The sequence below is a fragment of the Pagrus major genome, chromosome 17 (assembly GCF_040436345.1).
Source record: "Pagrus major chromosome 17, Pma_NU_1.0".
Lineage (NCBI taxonomy): Eukaryota > Metazoa > Chordata > Actinopteri > Spariformes > Sparidae > Pagrus > Pagrus major.
Genome location: NC_133231.1, coordinates 20,860,868 through 20,881,387, shown reverse-complemented (window position 1 = coordinate 20,881,387; position 20,520 = coordinate 20,860,868).

The window sequence follows — 20,520 nt, the reverse complement described above, 5'->3', positions numbered from 1 at the left end:
CAGCAGCAGCGAGAGTCTCTAGGCTGATTTTTTGTATAAATGGACGCACAAGGTTAGATTCTAGTTGTCGTGGTTGTGTTTGTTCATCATGTACTGTATCTATGTAACATCAGATCGTGGATTTGTGTGGGTTAGTGCATGTGCTAAGCACCCTTGGATGTGTCATCGGTCGTGTTGGTCCCGTCATGAGCATGTTGTGCACCTCCATATGTCACTTCAGCAGTGGGCCTGGGTGCAGCAGACAGAGGAGACAGCCACACAGCCATAGTGTGTGTGTGTGAGAGAGAGAGAGAGAGAAAAATGCAGATACAAAAAGAAATGGGGGTAATTAAGGTAATCACTGCACATCAGAGGCAGCAACCTGCAACCTGACTGCAAGTGCATCAGCAGGTGAGCAGTTCTGACAATGCAAAGTCAGCAATTTGAGCTGATGCGCTCAATGAGTGTAAACTAGATGCAAAGTAGCACAAAGAATGAAACCTGGCTCGTTCCAGCACTATAATTTGGGGTCTTAGGAGCTGAATATGTGTTGGACATTTATGTGGAGAGTTGTGACACATTTTACACCGCTGACATGTTTTATTGACAACTGCAGCAAGTACCCACACGCACTGAAAGAAAAATGAACTAGTCTGACAAATCAGACTGCATTCTTTAAACGCCAGACAGACAGAAAATGAGAAGGACGGAAATTACAGATAGGAGATGGAGAGGGAGGTATATCAAGGGCAGTGTGGATAAAGAGAATGAAAATATGAGAACAGGAAAGAAAATGGGTAGATGGACAGATTGTGTATTTTCCTGTAATAATAAGGGATTCACAGAGAAAGAGAAACAGACAGAGGACATGTGAGAGGAAGCTGGCTCAAATGCAGCAGCGAGTTGCCATTGCAGGCCTTTGGTCACGTTTTTACCTCTGTGCTTTTTCACTGAAGGGACAATGCAGCAGTGAGAGCACGAACGCAGAGTCACTGAGTTGCATACGCACACACATACACACACCATGCATGCATGCAAAGCCATGCCTGATTTACAAGGCAAAGCGGAGAGTCACGCCTGCTGTCCCTGCAGCAGATTGTTGCCATGCCTCACTGCCTTCCTTGCTGCAGGCCCAGACGATGACCACGCAGCACCATGAAACCCCAGAGCATCAGGACAGGGTTAGCTCAGGGTTAGAAGACAGTCAGCTACAACTGTCTTCAAACATGCTTCGGTGCATTTGGTTTTTATTATTCTAGCCGTAGCTGAAATACTGCAGATGACTAAAAAACGTGGCACACATTGAAATTTAGCAGTGACTAATCATGTTTGTGGTTATTTGGTGTTGTTGTAACCTTCTCCTGAACTGCCAGACGGGTGGAGTAAAGTTTCAAGCACACATTCTGTTCCCAGTGAGGCTCATCCCACCCATACAGCACTCACAGGATGGGAAGGCTGTCACTTACATTAACGGTTTGCCAGATCTGGTTTCTTAAGAACAATTTGCTCAACTTCTAGGAATGGCCGACTAATGCATGTAAACTGAGATGAATGTTGGCTATTAACAATCCTCTCTTCTGCTTGTGGGTGGCCAGCACTATGTCGAAATTTCCCTGCTCATACTTTGAACAGTAACAAGATTATTCATATGTAATACACAGCATGTATTCATATTAAACTGTATATGGACAGTCAGTTTTAAAAGCACATGATACAGCTGAAACATACACACGAGCACAACAACGTGATGTATTATTGGGGACTTTTTTTCCCCTAAATTCATCGTTTCTAACAATACAAAATAGTCAGTTTGTTTTGAATTACGTGGAACAATGCCGACAAATGTGGAGTTGGGTGTTAGGGTTGAATTAAAGCTGCTGTAAGTGATATACTTTTATTGAAATAAGTGTTAAATAGCTCTGTATTGCAACATTAATCACTGTAATATTTGGTCAGTGACCCATGTCTCTACTCCTCCTCCCGCTCGTGCAGTAAAAGAGAAAAGAAACTTCCTGGTATCCCTGCCCACTTTATCCAATCAGGACCGAGAACTCCATAAAAAGGGCGGTCCTGTCTGCTCGTTAACGCACAGAGAGCAGGAACCTCCTTTTCGCCGCTATGTCTGGTGATTCGCTAACTGCAAAACGGACAGGAAGGTAGCTAAAAAAAAAAGATGACAATGTTTAAATTAGCTTTAAGCAATACAAGAGATTTACCAAATAACAGAAACACCAATGATGTTCAAAAGCCTTTCAGTAAAAAGCATTTTGTAGGGCTGCACAATATGGGAAAAAAATCAAATTGTTATTATTTTTACATATATTCTGATTGGGATATGATTCATGATTAGTTGGAGTGATGATTTTTGCATCAGAACTGTAATTTCTAATGAAAAAAAGATCTATTAAAATCAAAATGTTGTGACACTCACAGTTTTAAACATGTTTTCTCACACCTGGAGAAGAAGCTTTGTAGACCAGGACATCTCTGCAGCACTACAGTACTTCATTAAAATGCTTTTTTGTCACACATAAAAAAAAGTAGTGTCTATGATTCTGATATTGCCCTTCATTGCGATTTTGATAATATTAATTAATTAAATGTGCAGCTGCTCTACCGTTTGTTGAAGCTCATAATGTTTGATGTTTTTGTGACTGTAAGAGATGATGGTTTAGTCCGATCTGTTAGTCTGTTAGTCCGCTTTAAGGCTGCAACATAAACAAAAATGTCTGTTTTCTTCTCACTGTCAACTAATTTCTTTCATGCATTCTAATTTATATATTAAATCCCTGCATCACAGAAGTGTAGAGACATGCGTACCATAAAAGGAAATGTTCAGTAAGGATTAACGGAGAGAATTTGATCCTGAAGCCCTCACTGCTGCTCACGGGGGTGACTTTGTCACCGTGGTGCTGCTAATAAAGTTCTTTTCAATCTCATTCCAACCAAAATGGCCGCCAGTGGTATCCTTTCTTAACCTCTGTCATACCTTCATGTTTCTCACTCCTTCCTGCCCCACACCACCCCATGCCTCCCCGCCTTGCAGTACAAGAAAGGAGGGGAGGGAAAAATCCCCCAATTCTCGGTCTCCACAGCAACAGCAGTCAGATGACCTTGTCTCCGACTTGTTCTGCTGAGTCAGAAATGGAGGGATGGGTGAGGGGGATGCAGTGAGGAGAACAGAAGAACAGCAGGGAGGAAGAAAGAGCAGGAGAGAGAGAGAGATGACACAGACAGAAAGGGGGTACATATTGTTACTCTAACTGATTCCGGCTCATTTGGACAGTGCTGTGTCATACTCATTTACATGAAGCTGATTTGTGTGTCTTGAAGAGTAGCCATCCATACAGGACTCAGCCAAGATAGAGGCAGAGGGCCCTGTGGATGTGTGACACTGTGCATAGTTAGTGATCTGGGAAAGTATGATGTTATGGTATGAGTCAGAGCTGCAGATGAATATTGTATATCATGAGGTTTTAGTGTCATGGGCCATGCGTGTACGGTTGAGGAAAAATATGTGTGAGCAAGACTAAAATAAAGTGAGCAGCATGTGATAGTGCATCTATAAATACATAGGTACACTAAATGGCCAACGGGGTGTCGTTATATATGTTGTTATGTTGTTACAGTTGTTATAATGGCCTTCACTCTTCTGGGAAGGCTTTTCACAAGATTTTGAGACCTGGCGGCAGGGATTTGATCCCATCCAGCCAATTAAGCGTTACGTGAGGTCAGGCACTGGCGATGGGTGAGAGAGCCTGGTTTGCAGTCAGCATTTCAGTTCATCCCAACGGTGTCCTATGGGGATAAGGTCACTGCTCTATGCATGCCAAATTTAAAAGAAACTATTTCTTTTTGAACCCTGTTTTGTTCATGGCGAAATGCTATGTTGAAAACGGAAAGGACTTTACTGAAGCTGTAGCTAGACAATGTTGGGATTACTTTATAATATAACACAAAATGGCACTGCCAGTAATTTTAAACCTGGGCCCTATTTTTACATTTCTTGGTGTCTAAATGACTCATAGGTAGAAGATGTTTTGCCACTGACAGGCTCAGATCGTTATTCCAAGTGTCTGACAACACTATAAAAATTATCCCTAAAGAGACCTTTTTTGTAAAGGATTAATATTCTCATTTAACAGGAAATTGCCGTTATATCGTCCTCTTCCTTTTTGCCCCCAGTCATTACAATGCAGCCCTTTCAGCCCATTTTGCAGCTTCTGGCTGAGGTGATCTACTGGACCAGTGACAAATCTTGCACTGGTTAGTCATTAACATCCCAAAATAGATCCCAAAACCTGTGCCCAGTTTTAAGAATACAAGAATTAGCCTCTAATAGTTCTACTTATTTGAACATAGACACCCCCAGTCTACGAAAAACAGCTCCAGACTAAAAGCACATAATGCACAGTATGTAAACAAGGCTGTCCACATACATTTGGCAATATTATTCATAGACAGACAAATTAAGGGTTGAATGGGGGTGTACGGAGTCAGTTGTATTTGCGTGCGTGCGTGCCTGTGAATGAGTGGGTGTGTGAAGGTGATCCTGGCTAATCCGGTTTTATAAATGTCTGACATAATCTGCGTTCCACTCACAGTGTCCAGAACAGGGAGAAGGGAGGAAAAGAGGCAGAGACAAAGAGAAGAGTGAGAGAAGACAGGAATAAAAAGAAAGGGGGGGAGGGCTGAGATTGCAGGGGATGGATGATGGACAGGCAGATGGAGTTATGGAGGATGACAGAAGTGAGGCATGAGAAGGGAGGGGGGATGACAGGGGATGAAGAGGACAAGAAATAAGATGGAGATGAAAGAGGAATGAGCCAGGTGGGTGGTGGAAAATTCCTCCAGGATTTAGTGTGGAAAGAGTGACACATGACTGTCAATGACGGTTTACTTATCGTGGAATGGCAGATGTGTGATAAAGGGCAAGAGAGGAGAGATGGAGGGAAGGGCAGAGTCGGGAATTTGATAAGGCATGCAAAAGAGCTGAGGGGTGAACAGGGATCTGTCGATAAAGTGGAATGTAGGTTTGTCTGAGAATCCATGTTGTATATGTTGTTCTATCAATATATACTCTGAGAAAAAAATCAGCTAAAGGAACAAAATATGTCAGAAAGATGTCACAGGCTGAGGGAAAAACAAGACAAACCATGAAACTGTTGAGCTCTTTAAAAAGCTCTTTTTTGTACAACAGAATTTCAAATGAAGATACTTAAGCTGAAATGTCATTTAAAATAACTTGTCTTTTTCTGTAATATTTGTGTTTCACCCTGCTAGGCTACATAGTCATGTTCATGCATGTTCCGCATTCACACGTCATCCATGAGTCATTACGAGCTAATCTCTGTGATGGCAAGATAGTAAGTGGAGGTAAATGAAAGGTCAAAAGACACAACAAACGTGCCTCCAAAATGAAACTATCAGGAACATTTTGAGCAGCCCTGTTAAAATGCCCTGCCATTTTAATCAGAAGAGAAAGATCTTCTTTGACTGATTTCTATTTTATACTTAAACAAACAAAATAAACAAACTCATACTTTCATACTGTTTGACTTTGTTTATATGTGGCGGACCCTGCCACCTTTCTAGCTTCAAACTGTGTTCTGGGGACCTTATTTTCCTCTGAGAACAGCTTGTTTATTCAATTATGGAAAAAATAAATATATCTGAGTTTGTATTAGTACCTCATTAGTATTTTAGATATTAAAATTCTAAGTTTGAATTTCTTCTCCAAAACGACATAGTGCCCCTTTAAGCAGCACCACTGAAGCAATCACAGCACCTGCTAACGTTAGAAGCAAACAGTGCACAACAGTAAGGACATATAACTCAGCCTCCTCAGTCATAATGGTGGTACTTGGAGACCCTGACATTTTCTGAGGTGGTACACTGTGTAAAATGTTTGAGTGTTGGGTGGAACGTAGGGAATTATAATGTAAGAGGTGCAACGAAGCTAACGGGGAGTCGTCAATTAAGGACGGTTCGTACACACCCACACACTGCTGAGAGAACATCTTATCAACCAAAATAACTGAAATCACCTGTGTGTGTACCAGGAGTGTGCAGGGCCTTTAATGATTCAGTATTTTTCCATATGAATTTTATTCCTGTCAGTGTAGAGATAGGTTGGAAACAGCATTTACATATTAATGTTGGGGAATTAAATGTACATAAAACGTAATTTAACAGTTCAATGAATAAATGCAATGAAAATGAATTATGAAAATAAAATGTAAAATAAACAAATTTAGGTGGTACATTAAGAGACTTTATGACCTTAGCATGTTAACATCCTGGCCCTGAATCCCAATAACGTTTTCCACGGCAGACATTTTAAAATGTCATAGCAGCAAAAGCACAGGAGATACTAATACATTAACTAAGGCTCCATGTCGTTTGACTGTCCCACTAATCCATGCAACACAGATTAGGACCAGGGACGCCTAATGCAACCTTTAATCGTGTTATTAACAACACCTGTGCTTTTACTGCTATGACTTGACAAAATGTCTGCCATGAATATTTGAAGAGTAAAATTGCAGAAACATATAAAGGAGGGGGGTGAAGGGTAAGTTCTGTTCTAGAGGAGCATGATCAACATCAGTCTCACAAAATGAACGCACACATAGATGGACATACATATGCGGCCCTTGAGAGATATTCTACAATTAATTTGATAATGAACCCAAATGCACACGTGACTTCAGCTCTATCAGCTCTATGTCAATAAATTCTCTCCCTCTCGTTCCATCCCTACACCTGATTCGAAAGCATTTCCCCTCCTCCATCCGTCCTCCCTGACCCCTCCTCCTCCTCCTCCTCTCGTAGCTGTCCTTTCAGCACCACCGCCACTGCAGCAAAACCCTGCTCCACTCTACCTTTAACACCATGTTTTCTTTCCTTTTTTTACTACTCCACCTACATCTGCGCTACATAACACCACTTACATGCCTTACATGAGCAATCTCTGCGAACAAGAGTACAAAGAATCGTGAAAACCACGCTTGCAATGTTGAGTTGCAGTTGATCTGCACTGAAAATCTTTTCTGATCTACTGGATTGTTTCTTTTCAGGTTTTGCGAATAGGTTTTCCAGAAAAGATCACAGGCTGCTGAGTCAGAGGTTTCAATATAATCTCTTTTTAAAAAAACAGAGTAATGATTGAAAGACGTCTAAGTGAAACTAAAGAGCATTTAATAAAGTCTCTCAGTCAGCAAGGCCATTAAAAGGGAAACATCCATCCACTTGTTTTTCCATTTTATGTAACTGCCTTTTAGTAGGTATTTATTGTCACTGTGCACTTAAAGCACACTCAGACATCCATTAAGACTTCATAAATGCTAATCTGCTGATATTCTGCTGTTAAAACTTTAAATGGTGCCTGTATCACTCTGTCTGAGTCAAACGAATACTTCAGGAATCTTCTTTTAACAGCAGACGGTCACTGCCATCTGCTCTTAACCATAGAGTTTTAATGTCTACACAGGCATGTATTGTGCCGTGACGCTGCCCCGTCATTGCTTCAGTAGCTACTGTAAAAAGTGTTTACGACAGGACATTAAGTGTTATCATTAATTACACATTTCCTACTCATCACTGCTCTTTGTATCACAATGTTAGATGGGATGGGCTTCATTACTGACAAGAATAAATGATAATCTGATATTTGTCTAGTCTTTTTGTCAGTTTTACTTGTGTTGCTCTTGCATGCTGGTCATGTGGTTCTCTGAATGTTTCTGGTTCTCAGGTCTCTTTTGAGAAATAGATCTCAATCAAAACCAGACCACCTGATTAAATAAAAGTATACGTAATAGCATCTGTGAGCAGATCATTTCCTTTGATGTCATTTGTTATTCTTAGAATAGATTAAAAAAAAATAGTTAAAAGCCTCTGAGCCAAGGAATGAGCATTTAAGAAAAGTTATTTAGCCTAAAAACTTAGTTGTTTGTTCTATTCTAACTAGCTAGAATTCTCTGTCACTGAGTTTCACCTAATACACTGTGCATTCTCTCTGTTTTAACACCTTACTTCTCCCGATAATATTAATCATTATTTTATTTAAGGCCCAGGCACAAAGGTGTTTTCAGTTGCAACAGCTGATGAGACCTCTGCTCAAGTTGATATTGGATGCCAGGCAGCATATTACACAATGTGACCAAACTGTCACGCCCTAAAGATTGCAAAATAACTGACAGACGAGTGAGGAAGATGTCAGTCAAATGCAGTTTGTGAGCTCCAACAAAGTCCTGAGGAGAGTTTGGTTTCTTAGCTTTAAGTGAGCTTGGGCCTGGGCTCTGCCCAAAGATAACAAAATCAACCTATACCAGCCCTGTTAAAGCTCACTAATTAACTCATTATATCTCATTTCTATATTCCATACAAGTTTTAAAATGATTTGTGGTCTTATGGAGCTTATTTACTGGAGTATTGCTGGTCAGATGGATTCAATTCTAGGATGTGGAAACTGAAGAGTCCAGGAAGCGTTCATTAATGTGGTGGTAGGCGGACTATTATATCTTTGGACAGAACCAGGCTAGCTGTTTCCCCATTTCCAGTCCAAAGCTAAGCTAAACCTGAAGCTTCATATTGCCAGTAGAGATAGTATATCAATGCTCTCAACTAACTTTATCCAAGAAACCAAGGAGGCATTTTTCCCAAAATGTCACAGAATGGCATAAATTAAAGTCTTAAACAGCACAAGGTTGGCCAATTGTTCTCGTATGGAAATATTGAGACAAAATTTCTTAAAGTACTTGATGTAGCACCGTCATTTGTATCTAATGCCCACATGTCAAATTTCTTTATAAATGAGGTCACTAGGATGATGGAAAATGGCTTTTGACTACTATGATCACTCAGCAGATTAGCAAATGTGCTTTTCACCTCAGATGGAGACTGATGGACTCTGTAGAACATATTAAGTGGTGCACTGAATTTTTTCAAACTGTACTTTTGTTACGTTTTATCAAGCCCCCTTTAAATCCTCTTTCCACTCCAGACAGCACATTTTGCCAAATTTGTTCACTGTGGTGGCCATTTTGCTGACTGTCTATCTGCTCCAGCTGCTTTGAAGCAGTTTGCTTTGTGTTTTTTTCAGGTCTGCTGAGCTTGTAGTGTGTCACGCTCACTTATCGTAAAGGAAAGGGTTTGCTTGGTTCAGACTGTAAGCATGGGTCAGGTGTTTTTTTTGTTTTTTTTTCATAGCCTGTGCGTGGTGGCGTATTCGCAGGCAAGGATCCTTTGTCACTCTGATAAAGTGACCTGTCATGTAGAGTGCAGCAAGCAGCCCCAACCCTGATTTAAGAGATGGGAGAGTCTATGAATGTGAGTACAGCAGATATTTTGTCAGCATCTTGTGTCAGCTGAGTGTGTCTTTGGATTCACTGCTGCATGTACATGTGAGCTGCTGATGTGTGTGTGTGTGGAGTGTGTACAGTGAGCAGCCTCAGGAGTGGTGGGAATGATGACAGCGTTGAAGCATAGAGTGAGCCGAGCCATGTGCTTGACGGGGCTGCTGGCCCTTTAATACCTATCAGCCAATCAGGCAGGGGATGCTGGGAGCAGGCCGTCCTTGGGAACGACCTTGCAGGGGGGCCGAGGGATGGCGAGAGGGTAAAGAGGGAAGAGCGCACAGAAGGGGCAGATAAAGGAGAGTAAAAGAGGGGCTGGTTTAGAGAGTGCAGGGAGGATGGATGAAGATGGAAACTGAGTAAAATTTATAGCAAGAAAGATGTAACATGTTTTCATCTCTACAGCAAAAGTAAATTTAGCACTACATGAAACAGAAAGACGGATGCAATAAATAGATAGGTAGTTTGATGCAGACAGATAGCAGACAGATGAGTGAGAGATAGATAGTTGAGGACAGTAAGAGGATTAAAAGTTCAGCTACGTAGTTCTGCCTCACGCCACCTCTCTGTCTCTTTCTCTCTCCCTGTGGAACAGACATGCAGACGTCATCCCGTCCAGATTAAATTGACAGCGTGCCACGCTCGTACTCTTGCATAAGAATTTCTCTGAAAGGGATGAAAGAGGAGGAGGGAGAATAGGGCTCTGAATAGAGAAAAGAGACTCAGATTTCTTAAGACTCTTTGGCCAGCGAAATGAAAAGACTCCTTTATAAAAATGTTAAAACTTAAGAATGATCGCTGACTGATTGCTGAGAGTGAGAGAAGACTCTCATGTCTGCACAGTCAGTTTGAAGTACCAGGCAGGAGAGAGTTAGCTTAGCTTAGCATACAGACTGGAAACAGGGGAAAGAGATAGCCTTTCTCTGTGCAAAGGTAAAAAAAACAAAAAACAAAAAAATCCACTTACTGCCCCCTTTAATTTATTAATTTATTAACACATAATGTTTTGTTTGTGTAATCCAGACTTATGCACCTTCACTGACACTGAATCTCATCCCCATGGACACTGTGCTCGATTGTTATATTTTTACATTGCTCTTATTCTTTGTACTGTGAACATCTGCTCACTTCTTGGTCAATATTTTGCACACTCCATCCTCTTTCAACACCGAACAGCTCTTTTGTTTTCAAAAAGAGATATATTTAAAGCAACATTATGTAACTTTTTTACCTTAAAATAACAGCTCCACAATCATTTTGACAGCACAGTGTTTTGTAATAGTGTGAATGGTGTCTCTGTCTCAGCCACTCCGTCCCCCTATCACTTGTTTCTATGTAACTTCAGTGAGAGGGTAGGATCGCAGCGTTACATACATATTTACTTCAAAGCCAAATCGCACAAAATGCCAATTTTCTACATAATGTTGCTTTAACATATTTTCTCTATATATTTCATGTTTTAGTGTCATTTTTCTATTTTATTTATGATTCTTGACTTTTTGTCGTACTCTCGTCAAATTCCTTGTATGTGAAAATATACTTAAAGTTGAGCGAGTGACGATGCCTCTAAATACATTCTTTCATTCAGTATTGAACAGAAGTCAATTATAACCTAGTTAATCTCGACAACAGCGTCACGATGCGTTCATTTGCAGAGTGCCAAGTATGGTTTCCAGGCCTGCTCCATATGTGGTGTCAGCAGCAGGCACAGTAATGCTGTGGCCCGACCAGATGTGTTGCCGTGTGTGTGGCCCCATTCTGTTACCGATGACAGAGTGAGGATATGTTTGTGTGTGTCTGCTTTTGTGTACATAAGTGATGAATAGTTGCAAAGAAACTAAGACCCCAGTGTGTCTCTAATATGTTGGTGCATGTGTGCGTCAGCATATCTATGCATGCACCATGTGCTTGAGGATGTGTTCGCTAGCCGTGGGACAAGTCGCGCGTGTGTGTCTTTATGCGTGTGTGTGAATGGGGGCCTGCTGCTGCTGTGCCCAATGAGTCACTGTGATGGAGTGCTAGCCTGACGCTACGCTAGCTAGGCAACCTCAGCAATGTTTTCATTAATGCTGCACCCAGTCACCTCAGACATCGGACCCCACCAGTGCCTCTCTATTGGACCGCTCACGTGACAAGCACACTCTCTCTCTCTCTCTCTCTCTCACACACACACACACACACACACACACACACACACACACACACACGCACACACACACATATAACCAAAAGGTAAAGACTGCAGTGAAAGAAATTTGCCTCTATCCTGCTTGCTAACTTTAGTAGTTAATTTGTCTTCTTTGAGAGTGTGTCGGCTGTGTGTGCATAAGTATCTTTTTGTGTGTGTGTGTGTATCCATGTGTGTGTTTCTGCGTCTTCTGTCCCCTAGGCTTGTCCACGGCATGTGTATTCATGCCCTTATCCTGAGCTCTGTTCTGACAGAAAGAGGCTGCTGTGTGCTCGTTACTGTAAGACTCTCGCAGACATTGTTCCCTCAGTGGGAGTGTGGAGTGTGTGTGTGAGTGTGTGTAAGTGACTGGGTAATTGGCTCTCCACCGGCCACTGCTTTGTCCCCTCTGTGCGCACTCACACGTACGGTTACAAGCTGTAGCCCAAATGTAAGCTGATGGACTGCGAGAGCCATGTTATCTGTATGACTTGTACTGTACGTATGACATCAACCGTGACTGGCCCGCTCGTCATTGAACAGCGACAGGAAGGTGTAGTATTGAATATTACAGGGAAGCGCTGGCTGTCAGGGTCACCCCCGCCGAGTGACCCTGGAGACTGGAGGAGGTTGCCCTGGCAACTACCAGCCCTCCTCCCTCCCATCCCCTCTTCATTTCGCTCCTCATCACATTACTCATCTGTCACATGCTGCACACAAACATCCACACAAGATGTTCAGAGTACAGGGGCGTTTGTAAAATGCAAGTAAGTAATGTTCAGTGGAACAGGCGTGCCAGAACCTAAATTAAACTCACCTGCAAGGGAGAAAGAAGTAGAGACGATAATGTATGCAATATGCATCACATATTTCTGTACAACCCCCTTTTATCTTCTCGAGAACATTGCCAAACTACATTCCATTTTATCTCTCACTGATGCAGAGAAGCTGGTCTATTCATCACCTCAAGGCTGGACTACTGCAACATTCAGTACTATACCTTGGATTCCTGCCAGGAGCCTCCAGCCTACAGCTGGATATTAATGAGGAAGTGGCTTTACCGCCAATTTCCCCCACTAACTTTATTGGCTATGTACCTGTAGATAAAGTTAGGTGCAGAGCCTGACCTCTACAGAATAAAGATCCAGAGTCACATCGCATTCTGCTCTGATCTGGAGCTGTTTATTGACAAGAGGACAGCTCAACTTGTGGGATTGAAATGTGGATTTAGCTTCACTCCTGTTAATCAGCCTGACTACAGCAGCGATCTGCAAATGTGACCTCCATTGTGCAGTAATGTTGACAGCCGACTGGAGCTAGAGGAACAATGAACTACAATAAAGTAATCTGTTTGGGGTGAATAACAATGCGTGAGTAACCTGAATAACCACAAATGATCGAACGGTCACGCTTGTGGTGAATAAACAAGCAAACAACCACCATTCCTCCATATTATATCATTAAAGCTGCAATGAGGAACTTTAATTTTTTGTTCATTTTGGTGCTTCCTCTGCCTTGTGTCTAGTACATCTTTAAATGGCTAGAACATGCATTTGTTTTAAAAGCATGTGACAGAATGATGCAACACATTTTTAATAATTTGTGGCCCAGGAGGTAGAGGTAGAGTGGTTGTCCACCAATCGGAGGGTCGGTGGTCCTTGAGCAAGACACTGAATCCGAATTTGCTCCAGGCTCTTTCATCAGTGTGCAATTACATATGAATTGCTCCTGATGAGCAGGTGGAGGTTGTATAGCAGTTTGAGTGGTTATTAAGACTAGAAAGGTGCTGTATAAATACACTCTATTTATCATTTATCTACAGACATACACCTACCTGCCCGTCTCCTAGAACTTATGTTTGTATTGCCGCTTATGTAATTTGTAGGAATGAGGGTTGATTTTCCAACCTCTTATCAGACGGCCTTGTGACGCTTTGTACCTTTGATTTAGCTCTGTATTGAGAGAAAAAAGACCTTAGGCCTCACTGCTAACCTCTCCTTCAGGCTGAAAAACCATTTGTTTTATTTATTGTACATAAGCTCTGAATAATTTACGACTAATCTTGCGTGTCCTTGCTTCCCAGTTTTTTTATGTGGTTGTTTTTTTTGTATTTATTGTGCCAACTACTTTCCTATTAAACTGTACAACAAATACTATTACAATTATCATTATCATTATTATTATTATTGCATTATTTATTGTGTCACTTGTCATGGGAGGAGGAGAAATGTCAGCTGGGCAGAAATGCTATGTAAGTGCTAATGGGGGAAAATAGCTTTCGTTGCAATTTTGCACTTTCCTCTTGCGCATGTCACCCCATCTTGCGTCCTCTACCGACTATTCGTTCCCTGCGTCCTCCCCCTCGCTGGGCTCCCTCTCGTCTTCTCTCTCCTCCTTTTGCTCTTCCTCCCTTGCGAGCGGACTCGACGGTGAGTCTAATTTTAGCTGTAACGCATCAGTTACTCTCTACTTTTATTGCCCCAGATATTTTCTTCTTACATATGCATTTTCACATATGACATCTTGAGAGTGTGCTGCATGTGTGAACAGATGAGTAACGTGAGGAGGAGGGAGATGAAAGGAAGGGGGGATGGGAGGCAGCGACTCTCCAGGGCCATTTGACTGGGGTGACCCTAACGGCTGATTGGCTAATTCCCTGTCCTCTGAGCCATCCCATGATGCTTAGAGGAAGCATGGCTCCCAAGGTTATGCATGCCAACACATTGGAGGACATCACACACACACTCACAACATACACAGCCTTATCCTTGGCAAAGCCTGGGGGATTGTCACATTTCCATTTAAACTGCTACAGACACGTTATTACAGTAAATCACAGGTCATTCACATCCTCAGAAGAACAAGGTGACAAAGGACAGTGTGTCTCGACCATAAACAGATGCTCTCAGAGGCAAACATATTGGGAAAAAATTCTGTATTTATTTAGTGCTTAGCTGTCTTTTTGTGTTTTATATCATCTTGCATAAAAACCTGGGTTTAACGACAACAATTGTAGTGATATCCTTCACGTGTTTCACAATGTACTGAACCTCACCCCGTCCTTGCTTGTGAATGAAGATACTTCTTTCACACCCAGTCATGACACTATCACCTGTTACCAGTGGACCTGTTTACCTAAACAGGTGTTTCTTGATCATTCAACAACTTCCCCAGTCTTTTCTTGCTCCTGTCCCAACTTGTTTGAAACATGTTGCTGGCATCAAATTCAGAATAAGCAAATATTTACATTACATTACAATGATGAGGTAAAACATAATTATTACTATTTTCACTTTTCTATTTAGGTTTTACATATTTTATATTTTCAGCCCTAAATAAAAGTGCATTAACATATCCTTGCATTTTTATATCTCTTGTTATTATGTTTTATATGCTGAAATACATTTTGCAGAAGTTAGCAGACTTTGGAGGTAGCCATTTTACAATTAACACACATTGCACCACAGATAGGACACACATATTTATTTAGTAAATGACAAAGACTCTTAAAGAAAGTAAGGGCCTCCTGCACAAATAAAGGATCAATAAATGGAATCTGTAGTTTTTATATACATTCAATTTAACTTGTTTTTGTGGGGATACAATGTGCAAGTCATGCCTTCAGCAATGGTGACAGGCTTAGGTAATTCAAAATACATCAGAAAACCAATATAGGACTGTATATTGGTTGAGCTAGACAGCTTTGTCAAGTCACTAATGGGAGGATATTCATGATTATCTCGATTCACAAAATCAAAACCACAAAATCCAGAATCGACTTACTGTGAGTGATTTTTATCACAGCAATCTGTGTTAAAATCTTTGATTGTCCCAACCCTAGAAACAACAGATGATATTTTAAAGAATAGATCCATGCACACGGCCTATATTAAGTGCCTGGCAACACTTATGTTGCATCACTTGTTATGTGTGTACAGCTGTTTGACTCATGCTGATGTATTAGCCGCATTATTCAGCCTGCGGACACTGGCGGTGGCAGAGGTCAATCAGGATTAAGTTCTGCTGTATTACATACTGTTGACCTGCAGTGGGCAACTAATATTAAGAGGTTAAACTCAATCTGCCTGACAACAGAACTGAGGAACAGACATGAATATAATTAGGGCGGACGTCTCCATGTCCTTGTGACATCTGCTGACTATGCCTGTAGATTTCATTGATAAATTCAAGCTGTGGCGTGCTGTATCCCTGAGAATTATGGAGGACTGTGGGTGTGGCTGCAGGCTTGATCAAATTGAAATGAACATCTGGACCCACCCTGGCAGGCTAACAGGCAGCACACACACACACACACATCCAACACACACATACACAAACACCTCATTAACTTAAGTAGCTCTTACCCGCAAATAAGTCATGATTCATTAGCATGTTAGCTAGCGCATGCTAACACATCATGCCACTAAATCAAGGCCTGTTTACTCTGACTGAATGATCAGTCGAGTCATTCATCACTCTGTGAAAACACGCCGTTATTGAAGTGTTTTCCCTGACAGCCATCTAAATGTATTGGTGCGTGTGTGTCCAAGTGCGTGTGTGTGTCCGAGACAGAAAAGGTTGCATGTGTGCCCAGAAATGTGATTTGGGATTGAATGGAATAAGGGATGATGAAGGGGAGGGAGTTTGGATGAGTACCCAAGAGGCACTCAGTCGTTCAAATGTTGTGTCATCGCTGGGGAATGAAACATCTGGCACTGTGGTGGTGTATTGGCCTTGACTGGCTGGTTTTACTCATTTACTCACTCACACACAAACACATATAATCAGGCATAAAGTAACCCCGGCTGATTGGGTCTGTCTGTGTCTCTTAGCGGAGGGGTCACTCAATCGTTGGTAGTCCCGATTAAGCAAATTCTCTGTGTTGTGTCAATTTATTTGAATGAATGATTTTGGTCTGATTCGAGTGGCTTCTTCTTTTGTTTGTTTGTTTGTGTTTTGTGGGTGCAGACGGGTGACACACTGAAGGATGAATACATGATTGCAGAAACATCATGAATGCAGGTCGTGAAAGGTTTCATCGGTATGACAATGATGTAAATCATATTGTACGGGTTTGACAATCACTAGATCCAACTGAGCACCTAGATAATGGAAGACAGTATTAGTTGGACAGGACTCATCAATAAGAGACCAAATGAGGGAATATGTTTTGGAAGAATTGTGTTAGTCCCTCCACTAGAGATCCACAGACTTTAGAGAATCTGTGCCAAGCAGCATTAAAGCTATCCTGGCAGCACATGGTAGCCAAACATCTTTAATTTATTATCCATCTGTACTGTATATCTCCTACCCCATCACCCACTGTTGTTTGTATGGAAAATGTCCAGCAAGCAAAGGGAGTAGAGTAAAATATTTGCAGGATGTACTTTGGCAGAACACATTTGAAATAATTCAACTTTAAACCAAAAGTTGTCACGGTTTAATATCTCTTGGTATTATTTTCTAACAGCACACCCTTAATAGAACCTTATAAGTTGTAACCAATGGCTAAAATGATGGTTAATACATAATTTCTTGATGTTTTATGGATCCATTATTAGCATGAATAGGAACAATAGAGTTGCCAGATGTTAAAAAATTGGTCCGTTTGTACCGTTCACATTTTACTAACAATTTTTCAGCATTTACAAATGGAGGCTTAACTTTTAATTAATGAGCATCTGTAGCTGCAAATGTGACGGCTTACTGGGAAGCAGGAAACCCATGAGCGTTAATTAATTTTAGATGAACTTTTGTGGCATTTTTGGCTTGAAATGTAAAAAGCTCCCCCAGCCAAAAACAAACCATAGATATTACAGTTAACATCTTATTCCTTTCACCATCAGGGCTACCATTATTAACTGGATTATTACTAAATAGAAAAGTTTAAGACCAGCCAAAGGGACTTTACACAACCTGGCAACCCAAAAGACAATGGCTCTCCATGCTCACGTCAAATGGAGAGTTAGGTGATATTTCATAGCCCTCAAAACATTTCTGGAGCTTCACAAAAAAACAGCGTTGCAGCATTCTCGTCAACAAGTGAAGTAGATGGGGACTTTTTTGAAAATGTAAAAGAAACAGCTAAAAAATAAACATAGAATAGCTCCACGAAGCTCGTCCAGCATAATCCTTGGAAGCCCTGAAATCCCAAATTGATTTGAAAAGATGACATGTACACCATTTAAAGCCGAAAATCTTAACTGTAGCTGCTAAGCTAAAAGCGTCAAGAGTGTCAATAATGTCTTTTTAAAACGATTTGGGATCACAGGGCTTCTGGAGACTCAGATTAAGCAGGACAAGCTACAGGACCCATTTTATACTTTTTTGGGGTTGTTTTTTTAGGTTTTAAAAAAAGTCCCCATCTGCTTCAGTTGTTTAGGAGAATGCTACAACACTGTTTTGCTGTGAAGCTCCAGAAATGTTTCATGGATCTGGAAACCTCTCCTGACTTTCCATTGGCATGGCAGTGAGTAGATAATGACTGAATTTTCATTTTTCTGTGAATTTATCCTTTAAGAAGGCTGTGAGAAATGATGGAAAGCTTTATGTTATTAAACACATGTGTTCCCAAGCTCAACAGTGAACCTTCAAGCTCAGACATTAGCCAATATTTGTTTTAAATTCAAAAAGGCATCAGATACGACTGTATGTTTAAATCCCAATGTAATTCATTCTGGTTCAGTGTGGTTTATGACATCATCGTTCATGTGTGTCAGTTTTTACTGCATATGATTGATCATCATCATACAAGGATGAATTACCACCAAGTATAAATCTAAAGGGTAGTTTTATGACCCCATCATTTGCCACCTCGTCCTGCTGACTGAAGCATATTCTCCTCTGCTGTAACACATTCACATGTTGAAAGTGACGACAAAAGCTCATGAAACCCTGTCTCCTTTCTGTCTCTCGTCCTCACCCTGTCCAGGTGGAGCACCTCCTTAACAACAGCGTAACAAGAACATCCACATCTGTGCGCACCATCCCTCTGCCTGCATCTGCAGTGCAGGCCTAATGGCTGTGATTGGAGGAGAGAGAAGACACACCCCTGTTTGAATGGACAAGAGCTGAGACTCAGCACAACGTGACTGGATTAAGAGGACGCTCATGTTGCTGGGCTTGGTGAAAATTACCATTGTTTCTGTTAACTCAAGCGCAATAAATGAAAATAAAGAGAACATTAATAGATAAAGGAATGTGGGGAGAAAGGTGTTACTAGGAAGTACTGCAGGTACAGAAGGACATTATAGATAAGCAGAGGAGTGAGGAGAAGAATGTGTAATGTAACAGCCAGTCGGCAACAGAGGGGTTGTTAGGCTGAATGTGTTAATGTAGTGTGCCTGATTCATTGATCCTTTTTCTGACTGAGGTTTGTGCACGTTAGAATCTATGGCCCCGTCCATGACTCCAAAACACAGCAGCTGAACTGTGCTGCGTATTGATAAATCCATGGTGTTGTCTGTGGTGCCAAAATCGCAGACAGATTTGTAATTGCACAATGTTATCAGTTTCTTCTTAATTCTTTACTTTATTGTAGCCTATGCACTCAATAGAGTACTTTAACCCTCATGATTAAAGTGACAAGGAGCATTATGTCGTCACAGAAGAGCCTGAGGATCATAGAGACACACTGCTGCTTGTTGTATTCCCATAATATTTCTATGATCATTCAGCGGTATCTGCCTGTAAAACAAAATATTTGAGGGGATACATGTCTACAGATATATTTTGAACTCTAGGGTTAGGATTAGGGCAACCCCCTTGTTAAAAATTAACAAATCACCTACTGGTGAGAGCCACCTGTCTGTCACATTATCCTCTCACACACAGGAAGGATGCTGCACAAGTCAGCAGGCCTCTGCCGATAATAACCGGCTAAGATTGTGGTGAAAAGCTGTCAGCTGTGACTTCACAGAGATTCGAGCTCATCAAGAAAGATATTTTAAGGGCATGTTGGACATCTCATCCCTTTGAATCAGAAAATGTGGAGACAGTTAGAGCGAGTCATCCAGCAACTACAGAAGAATGATGCAACCTGAGCTGATAGCATTAAATATTAAGCATCATTTTAAACCAGCTGGCATCACGACTGCCTCAGGGAAACAAGCTGCAAATGTCACAAACACACACACACACACATGGTTGCACCCATGCGAACACACTCACTATTCACCTACTAAAGGCAACACTGCACTTAATTTGTCTTTTACTTAATATTCGTATCGTATATCTCTCACCATTACCAACAAGCATAAACAGTCTTTGATATTATACATTTTTCAGCAATCAGAATTTATTTTTTGTAATAAAAAAAGATTTTAGGGGGCGACTATGCAGTTTTTCAGAGGCAACAAATTAGTGGTGAATTCACAAATAATAAAACACACACTTGCTAAATTTAAGATACTTCAGTGTGTGAGTTACATCACCACTGCATGTGGGGAAATAAAAATGAACTGGTTAGCACAAAGACACCTTTGGGTTTATGATGGCTAATGTTAGCCTGTTCTGTGCTCAATAGTTCAGAAACATAGATGATTATAAAACATAAAAGCAAGTACACAAAAGTCATACTTGAATAAAAGTAAAGATATCTAGATAAGATATCACTTTGGAAAAGGTTAAAGTCAGCCATAGGAATAGTACTTGAATACAAGTCTTAAAGTATCTGATATTAAATGTACTTAAGTATCAAATAATATAAGTTATATTCTGGCAATACTTAAAAATCACAAGTACAACAAAAAGTGTATTATACATATATTTACATGTATATACCGTATACAATGAGTAAACCGATAACGACCTGGCCAATTATTGGATTTGATATTTAGCATTTTTGTGGGTAATGTAGGCGGCAGGTTTGAAAAGCAGTGCACTAGTCTAGCATTGCACTCCTATAACACTGTTGGACTCATCAGAGATATCACATTTGTATTCCACGCATTCTTCTACCTTTTAAAAACCTGGTGCCTACATTACCCACAATGCAATTTAGCCACTGAGTGACATAAC